Genomic DNA, 6,000 nt, shown 5'->3' with positions numbered 1-6,000 from the left:
TACCAGCACTTAGTGTGTGTTGCTTGAATTTCTGGCATCTGCAAATTTTCTCATGTTTGCGCTAGTGAAGGATGGTCAGGGTAGATGTCCAAGCCCAGTGACAGATGGCCAGGGGGAGATGTCTGAACCAGGTATAGATAGTTAGGGGAAGCATCAAAGCCAGTGAGGCAAAGATCAGGGCCAGTGATGGATGAACAAAAGGAGCTATCAACCTGCAACAATGATCAGTGTGAAACATTAGAGCCTGTTTACGGAGGGTTCGGGAGGAGACTTCAGAGCACAGTAATGGACAGCTTGCCAAACTCTCAGTAATTTCTCCAATGAAAGCATGTAAACCCTTCACATCCCTTCACTTTTTAATATGGATCAATTTGCTCCCTCTCCTCCAGCCCGTCCAACAAGGTTGTTTCTATTTTGCACTCATGACACTAGTTGATATGTATTTCTGAATATGAAGTACTCTGTCTATACCAGCCCAGAATTTTGAATGTGCTGAATTTAACTCTGCATTAGGAGTGCCTACTTTGATTTTGATTGAAATGGACAGTACAATATATTGTTCTATATGCATGAATCTGATTCAAATGATAAAAGAGTACTAGAACTGTTGACAAACGAGTAAAATAAAATCCCTGAAACAATTTTTTAAATTTTAATATTTTTAAGAAAGACTGTACCTAAAACAATGTAAAATTATGTACAGATCATGGTACATAAAATAATGTTATGTATTGTAAATTGGTCTAGAAAATCAACAGTACAAGTCTGATATGCAAAATACCTAATACCAAAAACGGTCTGATTCCTTTCTCAATGTTATCTAAAGCATACACACTATTTGAGGGTCTAAAACAATAGATGCCACACTGCCCAGTTTCTAGGCCACAGTGCCTTGAAAAAATATTCAGCCCCCACAACTACTTTCACTTTTTACTGTCTCATTTTCTAAATTTAAAATATACTGAAGCAGGATTTTTGAGATAATCTACAAAACATTGTGCATTGTGTCAATTCAAAATCCAAATCCTGTCAACCATTAACTAAAAATTAAAAACCAAAATTATGAAGCTGAGAAAAGTATTCATCCCCTTTGAAATTACTATACTAACTTTCCTAAGGTGCAGTATACTGTTACCTTACCAATTCACCTGATTTGTTGATGTAGAAAATTGGAGGATCACCTGTTTTCAATGAGTAAACCAAAATAAATATCCCTTCTCTCTGTAAGGTCCAACAGACCAAACCAAAATGAAGACAAAAGAACATTCACAACAAGTCGGGGAAAATATAAGAGACAAGCACAAATCTGGGGAAGGGTACAAGACCATCTCCAAGTTACTGAGCACACTGTGGAGCTCAGTACAGTCCATCGTGAAAAAGTGGAAAGAACATGAAACCATAGCCACGCTAAGTCAGGCTACTCCTCTAAACCTAGCCACCAGAGAAGAATGGCACTTGAAAGAGTGGCCACTGTGACGCCAACGGTCACTCTAAAGGAGTTGCAGGGGTCAATGACGCAACTAGAGATGAAGTTCATGGCTCTGCAATCTCCAAGGCTTTTCACACAAAGAGATTTATGAAAAAGTAACCCTTATCCATAAAGATTTTGCAAAGCAACACTTAAAAGATACTATTAGGATGTGGAAGAAGGTCTTGTGGTCAGATGAGACTAGTATGGAATGTTTTGGCCTCAACACTAAGTAGTACATGTGGTGTAAATTTAATACTGTACATCAGCCAGGGAATACCATCCTTACTGTAAAGTATGGTGGACGAAGTATCATGCTAAGGGGATGCTAAGGGGAACTGGAAATCTGGTCAGGATTGATGGGGAGATGAATGCTGCTAAATACAGAGAGATCCTGGATGAAAACTTGCTAACCTCAGACAGAAAGCATAAACTGGGGAAGAAGTTTGTCTTTTAGCAGGGCAACGGGCCAAAGCACACTGCCAGAACCACCATGGACTGGCAACAAATGCAGAAAATTGATGTCCTTGAGTGGCCCAGTCAGAGTCCTGACCGTAACCCAACTGAACATCTCTGGCAAGACTTCAAGATTGCTATCTGCTGCTCCCCAACTAACCTAGCGCAGCTTGAGCAATTTTGCAAGGAGAAATGGGTAAATCTTGCTCCATCACATTGTGTAAAGCTAATAGAGACTTATCCAAAAAGACTACTGGATGTAATAGCTGTGAGAGGTGGGTGAACTGAGCTCTGAGCAAAGGGGGATGAATACTTTTGAACTGCTGACATTTCAGTTTTTGAAGCTTTAGTTTTTCTTGCTCTACAGTTTTCCCTTTTTTTTGGGGGGGTGCTTTACTGTGAAAAAGGAACGTGTAAATTCACAAATAAAAAACCTCAGTTAAATTGATCAAAATCCCTGGTTGTAATACTCATTATGTGAACAAAGGATTAGTGGCTGAATACTTCTACAAGGTGCAGTAAGTAGTTAAAATGGTAACCTGATCTTGAGCTTGTTGCCCTGGTTCCACATTGTAATTAGAATATCATCATTCCTAAATTCACAGGTACAGAACTTTATTTTGCACGGCTACCTAGTAGCTGCCTGATAAGCTTAGTCTTGTACAAGCTCCATTCTTGTTCTCTGGCAAAGTTCTCTCTGATAACTTGTTCATTCGGATATGTGCTCACCAACTCCAATGCAACTTGCCTCGACTTTTCTGGGGCCTCACCCAAGAACAGCTTCTTTGGGATGAAAATGCACTCAGCTCCATCACTAACCTGAAAGTAGATGAATAGTCCGCTGATTACAGAATAATTATAAAGGTAGTCAAATTAATATATTTTGCTTATCTGGTGCACAAGAACATTATACAATAAGCCACTTCTATTCAGTAATCTAGTTTGTTTATTTATTAATGGATGATAGGCATCTTTGGTAAGACCAACATCCTTTATATTTCACTCATGAACTGAGGAGTCAGTTCTAGAATCAACCAGGTTGGTGGGTTCAGAGTCACATACAGGCCAGGCAAGAAGAGCACAGCAGATTTCCATCCTTCCTTGTAAGAGATTCATGAGGTGGATGGGTTTTTACAACAAGCTGATGGTTTCCTCTATACCATTACCGGGATTGACTATATCCTGCAGATTCATTTACTTACTCAAATTTAAATTCCCAAGTGCTATACTAGGATTGGAATTCATGCCTCTGGAAATTAATGTACTAACAACCACAACGTCCCTTCTGCTTAGTTGAAAAGTTGGCACTTTGGCCTTCATAAATTCAAGTACTGAGTACAGGAGTTGGATTCTTGCGTTGAAGTTGTACAAGATGTTGGTGAGGTCTAATCTGGAGTATTATGTGCAGTTCTGATCACCTACCTAAAGGAAATATATCAATAAGATTGAAAGAGTAAAGAGAACATTTACAAGGATGTTGCTAGGAATGAGGACCTGTGTTATAAGGAAGTGTTGAACAGGTTAGGACTTTACACCCTGGAGCGTAGGAGAACAAGGGGGCATTTGATAGAAGTATAGAAAATTATGAGGGGTATAGATAGGGTAAATGCAAGCAGGTTTTTTTCTACTGTGGTTGGGTGAGACTAGAAGTCAAGGTCATGGGTTAAGGGTGAAATGTGAAATGTTGAAGGGTAACATAAGCAGGAGTTTCTTCACTCAGAGGGTGGAACGAGCTGCCAGGGCAAGTGGTGGATGTGGGTTTGATTTCAACATTTAAGAGAAGTTTGGATAGGTACATTGATGGGAGGCATATGGAGGTCTATGGTCCAAGTTCATGTCAATGGGATGAGGCAGAATAATAGTATAGTATGGACAGATGGGCCAAATGGCCATTTTCTGTGCCGATGTTCTCCATGGCTCTAGATGGATGTATTGGTTCTACACATATAATTTCAAGTTAATTAATATCCCACAGTTGAAGAATTTGTGAAGCCAAAATACAGCTTGGCTATTACAAAGTATATCATAATGGGCCATTGTCCATAGAACATAGAATGGTAGAGTACAGGGGCAGGCTCTTTGGCCCACAAGGTCTGTGCTGACATATGACAAATCAAATTAATCCCATCTATCTGCACATGATCCACCTCCATACTCATACACCTCTCTGAATGCCACAAAAATGTTGCTGTGGTATCTGCTCCCACCACTGCCCTTTCAAGGACCTATAGACCTATTGTTGTTGTTGAGTGCTGCCAAGTTGTCATCAACTGAGGGTGACCCTAAGAATAGTGTAGTTGTCCATAGAGTTTTTGTAGCAAGATACGGAAGTAGATTGCCAGGCCTTTCCTCTGCACAGATTATGCTGCTGCCCAGGTTGGGACCCGGCTGGATTTGAACACAGAATCATCTGCCTCAAAGTTCAGTGCTGATGCCACTATACCCAAGGCCAAGACCTATATCCTACTGTATATCAATGTTCTTAAAGGTCCGACCATTTAGTGGATATCTTCCTTTAAAAACTAGCCTCCCAATGTGCAATATCTCATGCTTGTCTGGATTATGTTCCTTCTGCAAATCCTTTACTCACATTTCTAGTCTACATCTGACTGAATTTTTTGACAGCCTTCCTCACTATCCACAACTCCGCCAGTTTTCATGTGGTCTGCGAAATTACTAATCAGCCCACCTAAGTTTTCAGGTGATCCTTGCGGAACAGCACTGGTCACAGATGTCTCGTCAGAATAACACCCCTAAACTTTTATCTGTCTTCTATGTCTAAACCAATTTAGAATCCAAAGCACCGTCTCCCTAGCACCTATGTGCCCTATCCTTCAAGATCAGCCTATCATCAGGGACCTTTTCAAAAGCTTTACTAAAGTCAATGCATAGAGTATCCACCACCCCCCCCCACCCTCATAAATCATCTTTGCAAACTGCTCAAAAAGCTCAATAAAATTTGTAGGACCTACCTTCCCTGCAAAAAGTAATACTGATTATCCCTAATAGATCTATATTTCCCCAGATGAAAATAGATTCTACCCTGAATAATCTTCTCCAATAATTTCCCTACCCCTGATATAAGATTCACTGGCCTATAATTCCCTACTGCCCTTCTTAAGCAGAGGAAAAACATTGGATATTGTCCAGTCCTCTGGGATCTCACCTGCGTGCAAAGATGATACAGAGATCTATGTCAAGACCCCAACAATCTCACCTCTTTCTTCTTTCAACAATCTGGGATAGATCCCATCAAGCTCTGGGGATATCCACCTTAATGCTCTTCAATCAACCAAACACCTCCTCCTTCTTGATATTAAGATGCCCTAGAATATGAGCCTACCCCTTCCTAATCTTGTTATTTTCCACGTTGCTGTCCTTGAGAATACCAGTGCGAAGAACCATTTTGTATCCACCCATTTCCACTGGCTCAAGGCAAAAATTCCCTCCTTTGTCCTTGAGACACCTGACCCTATATCTATAAAATGCCTTGGGATTACTCCTAATCCTACTTGGCAGGGACATTCTGCAGCCCCCTTTAGGCCTCCTGCTTCTTTAAGGTTCAAAGGTCCTGTCCAATTTCAGAGCAACTAACAAAAAATGCTGAAGGAACTACTAGGCCAGGCAGCGACTATGAAGGGGGATAAAACAGTCAACGTTCTGGGTTCAGACCATTTATTAGGACCTCTGTTCAATGTCACCTTTCTAAACCTTATATGTACTTCCTTCTTTGTTTTGACTAAATGTGCAATACCTCTTGTCATCTGAGATTTCTGAACCTTGTCATTCTTGTCCTTCATCACAGGAGCATGATTCTCCTGAATTCTGACCAGCTAATCTTTAAACAACCCCTACAGGTCAGATGTTGACGTACCAAATAATAGATCCTCCCAAATTTATCTCCCCAGCCTGCACCTAATACTTCTGCAATTAGCCTTTTCCCAGTTTTGTATTTTTACCAGATGTCTGTAGCAATGTGCTACGCACAGAGCTAGAAGTAACGACACGCAGTCTGTAAGTCGCACTCGGGACTAGTTTATTCAAACTTCATGGCACTGGCTTTTAATCAGTTCCTT

Source organism: Mobula birostris, chromosome 3, assembly GCF_030028105.1.
Source record: "Mobula birostris isolate sMobBir1 chromosome 3, sMobBir1.hap1, whole genome shotgun sequence".
Lineage (NCBI taxonomy): Eukaryota > Metazoa > Chordata > Chondrichthyes > Myliobatiformes > Myliobatidae > Mobula > Mobula birostris.
The sequence above is the reverse complement of the archived record's forward strand: the minus strand, read 5'-3'. Positions refer to the sequence as shown.